The 15,925-nt window shown below is 37.4% G+C and overlaps 1 protein-coding gene across 3 annotated transcripts in view; it reads right to left on the bottom strand.

Annotated features, from left to right (window-relative positions):
- Positions 1-15,925, bottom strand: part of PTPRR (protein tyrosine phosphatase receptor type R) — a 147,856-nt gene that overhangs the window by 89,784 nt on the left and 42,147 nt on the right. The gene's annotated exons all lie outside the window — the stretch shown is intronic.

Raw genomic sequence — 15,925 nt, 5'->3', positions numbered from 1 at the left:
TTGGCCTTAATATACTCATATAAGGCCTCATACGGCCTTAATATACTCTTGGCCGTATGAGGAGCGGCTGAGGTCACTTGGTGTGTTCAGCCTGGAGAAGAGGAGACTGAGGGGAGACCTCATTGCAGTCTACAACTTCCTTGTGAGAGAAAGAGGAGGGGCAGCCACTGATCTCTTCTCTGTGATGACCAGTGACAGAACTCGAGGGAATGGCCAAAGTTGTGTCAAGAGAGGTTTGGGTTGCATATTAGCAATTCTTCACCCAGAGGGTGGTTGGGCACTGGAACAGGCTCCCCAGGGAAGTGGTACAGCACCAAGGCTGACAAGAGTTCAAGAAGTGTTTTGACAATACTCTCAGGCACATGGTGTGACTCTTCGGGAGGGTGCTGTGCAGGGCTAAGAGTTGGACTCAATGATCTTTGTGGTCCCTTCCAACTCAGCATATTCTAAGATTCTGTGTGATTCTGTGAATTTACTGGAGAGCTTCAAAGAGCTTTATTTCCTGCACTACCCTCACTTCCCACTTCCCTGCTGTGTTTTCCCTTCTCTTCATACAGTGCTGACAAATCATGTATTTTGGACTGCTCTGATGTCCCATCTCTCACTCCAAAGACAGAGATGCCACATTGTTGTGCAGCAGTCTAAATGTATATATTATATACATTCACCCTCTCTCCTGTCAGTCCTGAACAGCAGAGCCCCTATCATACAACTCAATATGAGGGTGTAATCCCACCCACTATATGACCCGACAGGATAGCATGACAGAGCACCAGAGATGTACAGCAGGGCTCAGCCCCATCCCTTACCACAACATTGCTATCATGGCTTTGCATATAGCAGCAAGTTCAGCTTCACCAGACCAGGCTGGATCCGTTTGTGCAAGAGCAATACAATTGCTCTATATATGTGTTCACAGGATTTCTGGAACTCCAGAAACCATTATACTACAAAGCACGGAGAGTAGCATGTTACCTCAATGAAAAATGTGGTAGGTTACTACTAATGTGGTACCTGATTGCCAAGGTCATTAGGTTTGGCAGGGCTCATCCTCAGTCTCAACTAACTCCTCTACTGCCTCTTCTCTTTTAGTTAGAACTAAAACCAACAAACCTGCCTTACCAGCTTCATCATTAGATTGTGTCTAGTGGAGGAATGTTCAGTTCACAACCTGAAACAATGCTGAACAAAAATAACGTACCATAAATGGAATAACCCCATGCTGGGATGAACAAAGAAACAAAAGATTAAGTAAATGGCTCTTCCAGCTTCTCATTTCTATGATCTTTTTCACATTAAAAATAACATTCCCAGAAAACCTTCCAGAATTGCTGAATTAAATGACTGGAGGGAAAAGAAGAAAACAAAATAGTAAAAAATAATGAAAATTAACATTTTATAAAGAAATCTCTGTGCTTTAAGCAAAGGAAACAGTAAGAGGAATTCTTAAATATTCTTTGTAAATATTCTTTGTAAATATTCTTAAATATTCTTTGTTGTTGTAGTAAAATGGTTTTCAAAAGGTGATTTTTTTTCAGTTTTAATTTTTCCCCAAATTGGTACTTCAAGAAACAAGAGAAATAAAATCAGTGAAGCTGAATGTCATAGCTGAGAACCCTTTGCCCTCAATTCTTCATCTCCCTCTTGTCACAGGATAATCTGAATGAGATGGGAACTTCGTCATGTCAGATGAATGGTGTCTTTTTTTACCTAATATAATTTGAAAACATATTTATGATTCATCAGTCATTTACAATTAGGCTATGATTGGAGATTCTAAGCTGTTCATTTTGCACCTAACTGTGAAGTTCTTAAATTTCATTGTAATTTGGTATCCTGTGTCTTCTCCTCTGTCTTCTGTCCTAACAGCTAATATAGAGATTAGACAGATCATAGAGCAGCTCACAAATGAGAAAAAATATATTTTAAAAAATACTTTGCAAAATGCAATGAATAAATAATAATGTCTTTCAATTTTGTAGGAGTCCAAATAGATTCAATCTTTTACTTGAACAGCCATTCTGCCATATATGTAGGTAAAAAATCCAAATCTTCATTCAGTGATTCAAACCTTTTAATTTTAATATTTTTGAGATGATTTAGCAAAAGAAAGTAAAATTGATACCTATATAAGAAAGGTGATGATTTTTGTTATTTAAAGTTGTTTTTCACAGACCTTTTGCACAAGAAAGAACCTGCTAGTTGACAGTCTATGTTCTTAAGGAAGATGAATCTTTGGATATATGAGACTTTTTAAGGCCATATCCTTAAGATATTTATGCATACCTGTGTATTCAAACTTCAAGTACAATTGAAAACATGTAGAGCTTTAATTATTAGTAGAGTATGTGATTGTTTGCTTTAGACTGAAGAAGTATCACATCTGGTTGCAAAGAGAAGCCACAGTGCCATTCTTGGTTCAAAGCAGGTACTAAGAAGCAACAACAGACTGCCTTAGAAACTTGGAAAAGCAGAAAGAGAATTGGGAATACAGGCTTACTATTATCAATGTTTGCTTCCCCAGTGTGAATTCTACACTCAAACATTCAAATTTCCTTAAATAAACTTGATAAAAGGGATCATTTCACACCACTAGTGATATTTGCTCTTCTGTAGTGCCTTTAATTTGTTTTTCTGGATATGAGTTTCCTCTCCATAAAAAGGTTGTAAGTCAGGGTTTCCTAAAGAGCCTTATAATGAATATGACCTCAAGCTGGGCCTGCATATCTATCTACAGTGAAAACCCAGTTTCAGGCTGCTTGGAATTCTGACAACAGTGATTGTGGCAGTGGCAGTGCTACCCCAGCCTAGCCTCTTGTCTGACATATTCCTCAGATTTTGAAAAGACAGTTTGCCCATGACAGGTCCACCTTGTAAAGTTTCCCCTGATTATGGCCACAAACAAAAAAACCCTTTAGGAGAGACAGTGAAATATTTTTTGAGCTACAAATATAGTCCAGCCCTGTAGGAACACCTGTTGCCCTGCTTTCAAATCCAGAGAGTGCTGACTTCTAGACACTCCCTGTTTATGAAAACCCAAAGGCCTTCCACATGTAGAAAAGTGCAAAACTCATGAAAAGACTAGAAATGGAATAATATAAATTATACTTCTGTGAAGAAGGATCATTTTTATTGCTTTAGACAACTGTATAAATATTGTAAAGTCTACACGATGTACTGTAAAGTTTGCATCAAAAAAAAGAAGTCTACATGAACTGCTGGCAACGGCTAAAGAAAGAAAAACTATCAATGGATACCTAGGGCCAGTAGACTTAAGTTTACTTGCTTTTTTTATTTAAATATCAACAGGGATGTGCATTGAGATGGCAAATTTTTCATAATTATAGAGAAAAGAAAGGGGATTCTAGAGACCTTTGGAGGGATAAGAAATCATTGGTGATAGTAATTTGATGTATATATTCTGTTCCAAAAGTAATCATACTGGATGTTGAAAGAGCAAATCAAAGGGTAAACCTGCAAATATGCTGGAACAAATGACCTCTTTCAGGAAACTGCTCCTAGCAACTTTGTACTCTGTGCCAGTCAACATGCTTATCAGAGGTCTGATGAGTCACACAAAGTCATACAAAAATGTGAAGATAATGCAGAAGCTCAGTGATAACTCAGAATAAACATTAGGGTAGGTCAGACACACCTGGTGATTCAGGTGAAGTTCACCGGAACATCATGTAGCTAATACGACTAAACTCAAGACAATTAAAATTTTGGAAAAGTATATATAGTTCACCTGTAAAGAAATAAATTTTTAAAAGGAGTGATTAATAAAATGAGTTGGGGTTCATATCTGATAAACAAATGAACAGATACCTCCAGGAAAACATGAATATAATCCCTACTCAACCTCTGAACTGACTGGAAGTTGTATAGCCACATCAGGGAGGCAGTAAAATTCAGTTATTATATCTTTTATCATGGTAATCGACAGAGAGGACTACATGCAGGCTGTCATTTTCTACCACTTTTCAATTCATTAATGTCTCTCTCATGCTGGTGATCAGGAACATGACCATGATCATGACCACACACATTCAAATGCACACAGCTTCTATGGGATGTAATGATTTTGTAACTCTCCAGATGCTTCCAGTCCTGTAAACACTTATTGACTTTGTTTCTACTAATGAGTTGAGACTTACCCAGGCATACAAAACACCTGAGGGGCAACCTGCACAGACTACAATTAACTGTTGGTTCCTGTTTCTGTTATTTAATTAGTAACATCAATTTTGCACACTACACATACTTATCCCAAAACAGACAGGCAATTACCAACAGTCATCAAACCCTATTTTCTAAATTACATGTCAAGGATAAATAATTTTAAAGTACAAAAGTAATGTAACCAAAACATTTTTTTTATGCTGTGTCTCTGCTGGATAAGCCTAACAGTTTTGCACATTAAATGATAATTCCTACTTCTGCTTAGGATCAGTGGACCCAGGATATAATTATTTCATAAAAACTGTTCTCCTCTGCAGAAATCTCAGAATATGCTTTCCAACAGAACAATGTAAAGATGCAGAGTGTGTATAGAAGTGAGTTTGGCCCTGGAGCACCATGTACTTTTTGCTATTCTCCATAGATATACACTGAAGAGGGCAAGGTGTTCAGTGGTTACTCAGGGCTTCAATGTCTCTGTTTTACTTTGGATCCTGTTTCACCTGTCTGCAACGAATGGGTGCCTTCTACATCACCAAAATGAGGAAAACTAAGTTTCTTAGGTTAGCTCTTGCCCTTACAAGCTGCAGAGGCTAGACACTGTAAATCAGCAAGTGCTCCAGGTTTCTGTTGAGGCTGAAGTAAGCTGGACCTGGGGATGAAGTGAAGATGTCTTTGGCAGTGGCAGAGGTTTGATTTAGGCAAAAGCTCTAGGCTTCTGCTGAACTAGGACTATAATGTTGAATCCAAGCATTTGGTATTCCTGATGAACTTCAAATAGACAGAGAGTTGTGATCTGGGACCCACTGCTGCTCACACAAGCACCAAAGTAAACATACTTTACCGCCGTGAAGACAAGGACTCCAAAGCAGTTGCTGAAACTTCATGTGGGATTGCTTAGCCTGGAGAAGAGAATGTACAGAAGGGACCTTGGCAATGTGCAAACAAAAAAATCTGATGGGAGGGAACAAAGAAGATACTTCCAGGCTCTTCTCAGTGCTGCCCAGTGACAGCACATGGAGGCACTACTCAAATTATGTAAGCGTGAGTTCACAGATACTGAACTCAATAGCAGTGCCCCCAACAGCTTCTGTAATACAGGCTTTAACCCTCAACCTTGCTTCATTTGTTAGAAATGTAGCAGGACAGCATTTGGGAGCTGCAGGAAGTTTATCTCCTCAGACATTGTTATTAAAAAAAATGCCTTTTTTTTCCTTTAGAACTTTCTAGAGATCACAGTACTCTGCAGAAGCTGTCAGACTGGGATAAGCTTCTGAGCCTAAATATGAATTAAAGTTTACCCACTGTTTCTGGGTGCCTTCTCACCTGCCCAGTGTTTCTGATGCAGGACCACAAATGTGCCATGCAAGTACATAGTTTCAGATTGTCTACTTGATCATTTCTGACCACAGTCCTTTCCCTCTATCATTTGTGAAATATGAGATTGAACCTAGACCCAGGATGCCAAAGACAATTGCCTATGCTAATGCTTGTTCTATTTCAATCATTACACTAGGATTAAGTCTACTTTGTTGTACCAGATTTACTATCACTGCAAGGCAGGACACAATCAATTTTTTTTCCTTCTGGAAAGGATACCTTTAGGCATATAGATCTTTTAGACAAAGGATGAAGAGTCATACAGGATGTTGTTTGAAGACAAGAACTCTCTACATATGATAAAAGCTATCCCCTTATTTTAGTAGGTTTATCTTACTCTTCCTCACCCCCTCACCAGCTGTTATTTTTCTGTATATGAAATGTATCCAAACCATTTCACACATGCAAAAAAACCCCCAAAAAACAACCAACAAAAATCCCAACCCCAAATCAACTTAGGAATAGACTAATTCAAACATATGACAACATGATATCCAGAAAAACAGTCACTTCAGTCATTCAACTGATAAATCAAACACCACATCGTTAGAATTGATTAGCAGGCCATTGCAGAGATTGACAAATGGCAAAATAGAGTGGAAAATCTTAGCTGGGAGATGATAACAGAGCTGTAGCTTCTGATGTTGTCTATCCTTCCCTTCCACATCCTTCACAGTCTCTAATGACATATCTTTCAGAAGCACAGTTCTGTATATTTAGAATAATTTGAAAATTACCCATGCATCGACTTTGAATGTTCAAAGTCCTTGGAAAAGGATACAATTTCATGTAAAATTTAGTTATCCATATTTTCACATAACTGCAAACTATTTCAGAGACATAAAGATGACAACAACCCTATGTCCACAACACCATAGTGTCTTTGCAGCATCAGAGTCTGATATTTTGTCAGCCATTCAGTACTGAATAAATAAACTTTAAATGACATAAAATAAGATATAAGACCATTAAATGACCTCATTCAGGCTGAGGGCTACAGAGTACTTTGCCTATCATGATAAATGCAGACGTTGCAACAGGAATTTATCAAGGTAATGTTACTTTGATTACTGGGGGAGATCACTCTTGTGTTTTAAGTGCACTGAAAATCATTCATAACTATATCAACATCCCTGCAAAAATCAGAAAATGAGCTGGATAAAATATATATTATCTTGCTCCACATAAACAGAAGTAATGACAAAATCTCCTGGTTTTGACAGTGTGCAATAACAGCACTCTACCATTAGCATGTATTTTTTTTACGGACTTATCATCACTTAACTCCTACTGCTCAGCTGTCTCTCTGTATAAGGTGTACAGAACATATACTAACAAATTAATCTCCATAACAAGTATGTTTTCCTCTCTGTCAACATCTTGGTGGGAGAAAAACAAGGTTTGAGAGATACATGTCTGAAAACAATAACTTTCTTCCAATTTGGTGCAATAAGTAAGCAATATTCATTATTCAAAAGCCCTCATCCAAGCAATCAACGTTAAATAGCAACTCAAATTCCAAAAATGTAACCATCTTCCTAGCCCGGACAAGCACCAACTGAGCAATACATATGTTTTCACTGAAAGATTCTGGCCAATAACAGATACATTGCAGTTCTGGAGAAAAGGTTTCAAAATATGGCATATGACCCTGAAGGGCTCTGGCAAATGGCAGTCCAGAGAACTTGTGGGCTGGGGTAGCATGGTACAGTTGTGATGTTCCTACTCTACATAGTCTACTCAGACCCTGTTCTGCAGAGAGACCACTGATCTCTTGCCTGGGCTGGTGGAACAGAACTTACAGCCAACTTGCACATGCTGTAAAGACGGACTTCTGGTTCATGAAAAGACACAAAGGCACATTTGCATTAGAATGCTGGACAATGAATTCATTAGCTGTGACACAAGAACTTGTCCTATTTATGCTCTTCCTCAGTAAGGTTAAATAAAAGCAGCCAAGAAAACATTAATTTCAGCATTCAAATCTAGCAAAGCCTGGAAAACAACAGTGATCAATATCTCCTGTACAAAATTCATGATTCAAAAAGTGTTATTATTAGTGCATAAATCAAACCTAGGCATATAACCAAAATGTGTTCCAATAACTCATCAGGAGAGTGTGTTCAAGATCTGACTGCACCTGATGGACCTGGATGCCCCTAAGCTATCTGCAGTGGGATCTAAAGGATGTTGCAAAACCCCTATATAATAGGGAGGCAGCTGGCAGATCTAGAGGCCTGCTGTGCTTCCTGACCATTCCTGAGACTTAAACACAAATGCAGTGCAAAACTCCAATGTGGAAAAACATGGTAAATTGCACAAAGTGATTAACCACATTAATCCAAATATAATCAATGTGCTACAGTGTTTCTCCTAACTAAAGGAGGTTTTAAAATATTCATGTAATTTACTGTTGTATCATCACTTTTTGAGTGGCTTTCTCATATAACAAATACCTGAACTACTAGCAAACTTCTTAAAAGAACCAGATATGATGTTCATTGGTGTCATTATCTTATTTTAACAATTAATACACTGAGCAGTACATTGAATCATAAAATATGAATCAGACAGAGAGAAGAGTTGAGATATTCTTTTTTTAGCAGTTGTACAGATCCTCCACCATTTAAATTAACATGACCAATGCAGGGTGAGGAAAAGAAAGACAAGGAAAAGTATTAAAAGAGTGAGAGGCAAAGATTTGATTTAATGATATAAAAATTAAATAAAACTCCTGAGATGTCTTGTTTCTGTAAAACTGCAAGGTGTGGGAGGAAAGTGATTTGTAGCAAAAATTTTATGCCTTACTGTATTTCCTGACAGAAGCCTGTGATTCACAGAGATAACGGTGAGTACCTTTCATCTAAAAGCATGTCTAAGTACATTACAAACTGATTTACAAACTATACACAGCATTAATTATACACAGTTCTGCCATTTATTACAGAAATTCAGCTATCAGTGGGAGAAAGAGAACAAGTAATGAAGGCAGGAAATTCTGAGTCCATGCTCTATCACCCCCGTCCTCACAAGCCCACCCTCAATGTTTTCCAGTGAATCTTCCTCTTTTTCTGATGGTCATGATGAATAATGACCTGCAATAAAGGCAGAGTGTTTAAGTTCTGCAAGACAGAGCTCAGCAGGCCTGTGAGATGCCCTCTTTTCTGACACATAACAAGTAACAAACGACAAACTGCTTGCCACATCCCCCCAGTTTGCTTGTCTGCCACCAAATAATGGCTACCTGCTGTTACTGATACCATGACAGCAGTTATCTTTCCTGCTCAGGTGGAAGAGATGTACCTTTTGGAGGTCAATATTTCTGTTTCAGCCCTTGTTGACTGTAGGGCTGCAGAAATACTCAATGCTTCCATCTATCTGACAAACTGTGTAAATGAAGCAAAACTATAAATTTTGACTTCCCATTGAAATGAAGACCCAAAGGAAAATCATTTGCTGCTAGCTGGCATTTTCTGTTTGTCATTTCACATTTGGGCACACATAGAAAAAAATAAGGACAATGAAAAACCAGATTTTGTCAATGTTTCCACCTATCCAGAAAGAGTGAAGCAGTCAGAAGTCTCCATGTTAAGTGCAAGATGTAAGGCCCACTACTCTGCCACACTTGTGGCTGGGGGAAGACAATTGCCCCAAGAGAAAGTGACACCCACAGGGTCAGTGGGTCAGTTAACACCCTCAGCAAAGGAAATCCTGATTTCTCTTTCCAAAACTCTTCCATTTTATAAAAAGCACATTCATCAGTAAATGGTAGAGTAACACAGTCTAGCCTGGTGGTTAGGACATTAACCATGCTTCCACGCTACAGCTCCTGTCCTAGTACATTGCTGATCAGCTCAGATTGGGTAAAAAATTGTCGTGGGAAGACAACGAAAGCATCTAATGCAGAAATCCAGAAAAGGCACTAATTCTAGAACACAAATCAGTTTTATATTAAAAGGACTGAACTTGTACAGAAAAAAAAAAGGAAATATCTGCATATTAAAACTAGTTTTTGCTACAAACATTCTACTTCATTTCAAGATAGCGCTGCTAACTTGAACACTCCCTTCTGGTGAAACCAGAGGATAGAAGTAAAATGTCTCTAATTAAAACCTGAAGCTAGAATATATTGACTTCTCAATTGTTACTTGTCTTTTACAGTTAATTATTCCCATTATCTCAGCAAGAAATGTTCCTTTATATTTGCATACTACTTTTATCTATTATCTTTAATTGCCCGGCTCATTTTAATTATTAGCATGAGAAATTCTGGGGTTGCCAAAGAAGTCCCTTAAAACAGTGACTGTGCTAAAACTCCCAAGATTTTCTTAACTGTCTGTTCATTAAAACCACTTCCTGCAATTATTTCATCATTTTTGACTTTGTTTTAAAAAATGTACTTTCTGGACTTACAAGGTCAAGAACAATCCTCCTCAAATGTGAATGAATTTTGAATCATGCAGAGTTGTCTTCCTGAGCTTTCCAAACACTCTACCATTTATTTGGGAAACATAACTACTACATATATCTTTCTAGGACATGGAAAATGTAATTATTGGTATCATTAAGCACTGCTAAAATTTTTACTTTCTTCCTAATCTACTTAAATTAACAAGCCCATGTTCCTGCATGTATTTTAGATGCCAAAACCTGTTCTGTTCTCTAGCTGGTCCATAAACTCTATACAACATTTTTCAATTTCTCCATATAAAAAACGAGAAAGACTTAAACAGAAATAAATGTAAAATGAAAACAACAGAGATGATGCTGTTATGATCATTTCACCCTTATTCAAGAAAAATGAACCTTAAAAAATCTGAGGGTACAGTTCCAGAGTTGTCTGCTTGCTGTCATAATGTGATGCAGAATCTGGCCTTGCCACTGGCTTGCCACACAGTATCTGCCACTGTGCTATATTGAGATTGAAAGAGGAGATTAAAAATAAAAAAAGAAAAAGAAAACACTTTCCTCCAAGATTTGTTAAATCTGTTCATATAATTTGGCCAGTGCAAATGGACAAGGAGACATTGATCAGTTTGCTGATTTGCACTTGAGGGAAATTCTTGTTCTTTGGTTGTGCTAAAGCACAGAGCATCCCAGTGCCCCTCACCACTTCTCTGCCTCATCTAGACTCTAAAATCTAGTTTTAGGTCAGTGAGCAAAGGCACTTGTTTTTCTTTGTTCTAGACATCTTCATAATCAAATCTATTAGTGCTGATTTAATAAACAGATAAAAGAGAAAACAGGCAGTGTTTTAAAAGAATGCTGTGAAAGATTTGTCAAGTATGGTAAGTTCAAACATAGGTCCTTGAGTAACTGATTTATTTACTTCTGCCAAAGCTCTTCACTATGCAGCTCTTCTCTGTGGTCTGATCCCAATAAATTTAGACAATCCTTCTTTTTCAGATGCAAAGCCCTGTTGCAACCTGGCACTTCTGTGGGCTACTTCTTGGGGAAGTGTGGGATTGTTTATTGACAACTGTAATGCTAGGTTTTAAATCACTTTTGCATAAGCTTCCTAAAGTCTATTGGTTCTAATCTTGAACCACAGAATAAGTAACAGCCCACTGGCAGATGATATTATGCTACATGTTTTCACACAGCCTAATAGGGCAGAATGTGTGCAGTGGAGTCATATATAACATAAAAATCATATCTATATATAAATTTTAGAGGGATAGTGAGAGACTTTTATCTAATACCCTTAACAGTGACTTAATAAAAACAGTGTCCCTGAGAATAAAAGGACACTTTTACTTCTCAGAGAGCAAGCAGAAACTCAGAACATCTTGCTAGAATGCAGATTCAATTAAAACCCCACAATGCTATTATGAAAGGGATATATACCAGACAGGCTCAATTTCTTAATAAACTGAGAAGAAAAAACAGAGCAATGATTTTTCAATTAGTTTCAGAATCAGTTTTGAAGCTATCTAGGAGTGGAAAAGAACTTCTCACTTGCACTGATATAACACTGAACTTTATTGAAATGATAAACAGCTACAAGTAGGTACCTGAAAATAGATGTACCTGTTAGGTCACTGGGCTAGATTTGTTGCTAGTATAATTTCTCTGAAGTCAGTAGTGCTATATCAGCCGTGTAATTCATTCATCATGTTTTACCACCTACACTTCATTTTTTGGAATAATCAGACATATTGTGCGTGGTGGACATATGGTGTAGTTGCAAGCCAGAAGATCTGCCCTGAAACTATTTTTGGTTATTTCCCTCTTTCCTGTCACAAAACCAGAAATGTGTAACAACAAATACTGTCACTGAACGGTCGTGTCTTCTGTTGTAGCAATTATCCTGAATTACCCAGGGATCCTAATTCAGTACACACAATAAAAATCCTGTTTAGCATTTTTCATGACACTAGATGGTAGTGGCAGTTCATAAAAAAAATAGTTCTATCATCCTGAATAAGAAGATCTAAGACTGCAAAATGAACATAGGCAGTAATCTAGCATTTATTTTCTACTGGCAATAGTAGAATGGTGGATTTTTTAACCCCTTTCTAATATAAAGCGGTAAATTATTCCTATTAATTAATTATTTACAAGCATCAGGAAAGAAAGCTTTCCATGAAGTCTCCATAAATTTTTCAACATGTTTGTATTTAAGAAGAATGATATATCAATTCTTCTAATATGACATTTAAATAAGTATATTATTTCCAACTACTGTCAAAAACAGTTTCCAATATACCTGAGTGTATCATAGCACCATAAAACACCATAAAACCATAGAACCATAAAACCCTGTCCCCGTCAGAGAGAAATGTAACTATTCCTTCTCTTTATCTCTAGTATGATGATCCCTACTCTTCCAGAGTTACCTAATATTTTAATGACAGTAGGAAACATCTTTGCCTTGTGCATTCCTTCTCCCCTGTCTGCTGCATAATTGCATTTTTCCCTGCAACTGGGAGACAAAAGCACCTTAGTGCCAATTAGCTTTTCATACCCTTTTAGGTAAGGGAATCAAGGCTAATTGAAACGCTGTGACAGTTGGGTTGCGGCCAGTCAAGTAAACACTAAAGAGGGTGTGAGGTAACTGATCAGTCATCCCACAGGCACTGACCACCCATACTAAATATGCAGAGAGGCACTCTAATAATCATTCTAATAGTATCTCTATGCAGCATCTCATCATAGTTCTTTGTAGCTTGGTGAAGTAACTATTCTTTGCTAGCAATGGAAATGTGTGTTAGAACATTTATCCATATTATTTATTTTACTAAAGAGCCTTAGGAAACAAAGTATTCACGTAGAAACAATCCTGCCACTGCTAGGAAGGGATCACTGTTAAAAATTCCTTGCCTTAAAAATGTTTTCTTACAATTCTTGACTTATGCAAATTTAGAAAGTCCTTGGAAAGGCTTAAGTCCTTTATACTCTCAGTAGGAATGAGACTTAGAAACTTACAATATAAAGCAAATCATTTGTTGAAGAAGAGTCAGTTTAAGGCCACTCTCTCAGAGCTGGAAGATGTTGTGAAGGGTAATCACAACCTCTGTTTCTCATCAACATGTCTTTTTTTGCTCGTCATCATCTCAAACATGATATAATTACAGCTGAGTGCCTGATGTTTCCTTCTGCATTCCCATTACTGACAGCAGACTAACTGGCAACTTACAGACAATTTCAGACTAGTTCATTTGTATTCTCCTCTGATTTTTGAAGCTGTCAGTTTTGGAGGAGCCAGAGGGCCCCAAGCAACTCAGGAAATAGGCATCCTCCCTTAAAGTAAGTTTCTTTCTGTCTAACAAACACTCAGGCATAGTATGAATTATGTGTCAAAGTGCCAAAGCAGAAAGGCTGATGACTTTTTTGCTTCTCCGCTTTTCATTTTATCCAGCATCATCAGAAATGTTCCTGTTGTTCTTTTAAACATCAGGTCTGCAAGACTAGAATAACTGATAACTTGCTGACAAGTAGAGCTCATTCCATTTACTTTATTCTCTGCTAATATCTGCACCCTTCTCATTACCACCCACATTCTCTGAAGGCTGGTGGGAGGATTGCCATAGCCAGGCAGGAGATATTGACCTATATCTCATCATGAATTCAGTTTCTCACCAAAAACTTGCTCTGTCTCAAGAGAATTCATTCACTAATGCAGGAAGCATTTGCATATGCAGTTATATCATCAACAGCGAATGAACTTCATTAACACAACCAGTACAGAACCACAAAACCTTTAAAGAGCATCTGAGCTCCTTTTTTTTATGTAATATTACCATTTATTTATTTTTCTAGATGTACCCCCTGTTAAGAGTCTTATGGCCAGTGTGTTTTATAATAAGAAACAACTCAGAAGGTTTTATTTCTCTGAAGACCACATTTATTGGTAGATTTTTTTCCCATTATTTTTTCCTGTCTCTAATAATATCACAGCACAAGTAATGAAGAAGAATATTTGTCCAATATAATCTCATAAGTAATACATTATTCAGTTAACAATTAACAATTAATGGAATTGAGATTCAATGTTTATTTGCTCTTTTCATTTCTGTTTCTGTGTAGTCATGCTATATTTAGTAACAAGTGCGAACAGCTCAGCTTGTGCTGGGAGGCTAAGACAACTTTTTAAATGTATGCAATATATTTTCTCCTGCTAAAATAGACAGGTTGAAATAATAATGTTATGTTCCCTCAAATAATAATGTTATGTTCCCACTTGGGCTTTCTTTTCTCAGCAGGGAATATAACTCCTGTACCTTTCTATGACTTCATAAAAAATTAAACCATTTTTGAGAAATATTTTCCCCAGTTCACTGGAGAACTGAGTGGGAAGAAGACTAGAGAAAAACACAGAAATTGTTTCAAGGTGATTCTTCATGTGACCTCCTTGACTGTCTGCTTTCACATAGCTTTAGGATATACACATACTTACATGGGAGCACTGAAGTAATTCATCTGACAAGTGCTTACTGAACTGTTATGAAAAAGGTATACAGAAAACACGGTGGTGGGTGCAGGTCGACACTTTTCAATAGAATGATACACAATATTTGATGGAAAGGACAGACAGTCCCATCATGACACAATTTGGAATGATAGTGGAAGCTTTTTCACAGGGGTAAATGGGGAAGACTGAAGACTGGATTTCTCAAACATGCCCTTCTGTGGTGTCAACAAAGGAAGCAGTAAGTTTCCTCATAAACTCGGGAGGGGAAAAAGTAGGGACCCAATGAGTGACTTTTGGAAAAGAAGGATATAGATGAACTGACTACCTCCACTCATTTATTGTCAGCTGTCAATCTCTGTGGTGAAGTGGAAGGTCTAGAAATTTAGTATTAATCATTAGGAAAGCAGTATAGAGGAGTCACATGAATAAATCTAAAGTCAAGAATACTAGTAGTGATAGCCACTATTCCCTTTCCCCTCCCTCATTCTCTATCTAGGGATGAAATGAGTAGAAAAGACAAAGGAAATGAGGCAGCAAAAAACATACGATGAAATGCAAGATGGGAAGGAAATGATAGAGAAGGACTAGAAAGAAGTGATTTTTAATCACCAACGAGTAATGCAAAAATAACTAAACTCCTATCACCTCATCTTCAGTGAAGAAGCCAAACAAGAAATATGTGTTCCTGAAGTGATAATTTTTGAGGGTTGTTTGTTTGTTTTTGTTTCTTCCTTCTGTCACTTCCTACCCAGCACTGCCACATATCTTCTTTCCTGCAGTATCCGCCTCAACACCAGTTCACACCTTACACATAACCTCTCATGACAGCCCAGTATTACCTCAATACCCCAATACTGAGATAACCCAGTGAGAATATCACCTCCTCAAACATCAATGGAGTGCTGAATTGCTGAACAAAATCCTGAAGGTGAAAGAGATCAGCACACCTTGCAGGACAGTAGCTGTACGCCACCAATACCATCAGGACATTTCCCACTGAATTCAGAGAATAATGAAACAAATCCTATAAAAATGAGATTTGTGAATGCACTTCTTTTACAGAACAGTTTGTTCCATATCAGGGAGAAGCTACATCTTCGGTAGTTTTACAGTAATGAAATTTTTCTGTGACCTTTTACTCTGTCTCTTTACATTACAAATAAATGTTAACATCCTACTAATTTGGATCAGTCTGGCCTTCCTAGCCAATAGTCTCCAAATATATTTAAAGTTTTTAGGATGACAGGAGGTGGGAGGTTTTCTTTGCTCTGAAGCAGTCTGTTTTCCAAATAATTAGTCACTCTGATTCATCATTTTGCAGCCTACCAATGAGATAAGCATATATTGCCTGTAGCTATTTATTTAGCTTTATTACAGGTAAGAAGGACAGACAACAACCAGGAATAAGTGAACAAATATTTGCAAGCTATGATTACTGCATATGAACTTTAA

This window comes from Manacus candei, unplaced genomic scaffold (genome assembly GCF_025592945.1).
Source record: "Manacus candei isolate 608988 ecotype Guabito, Panama unplaced genomic scaffold, ASM2559294v1 h1tg000043l, whole genome shotgun sequence".
Lineage (NCBI taxonomy): Eukaryota > Metazoa > Chordata > Aves > Passeriformes > Pipridae > Manacus > Manacus candei.
The sequence above is the reverse complement of the archived record's forward strand: the minus strand, read 5'-3'. Positions and strand labels throughout refer to the sequence as shown.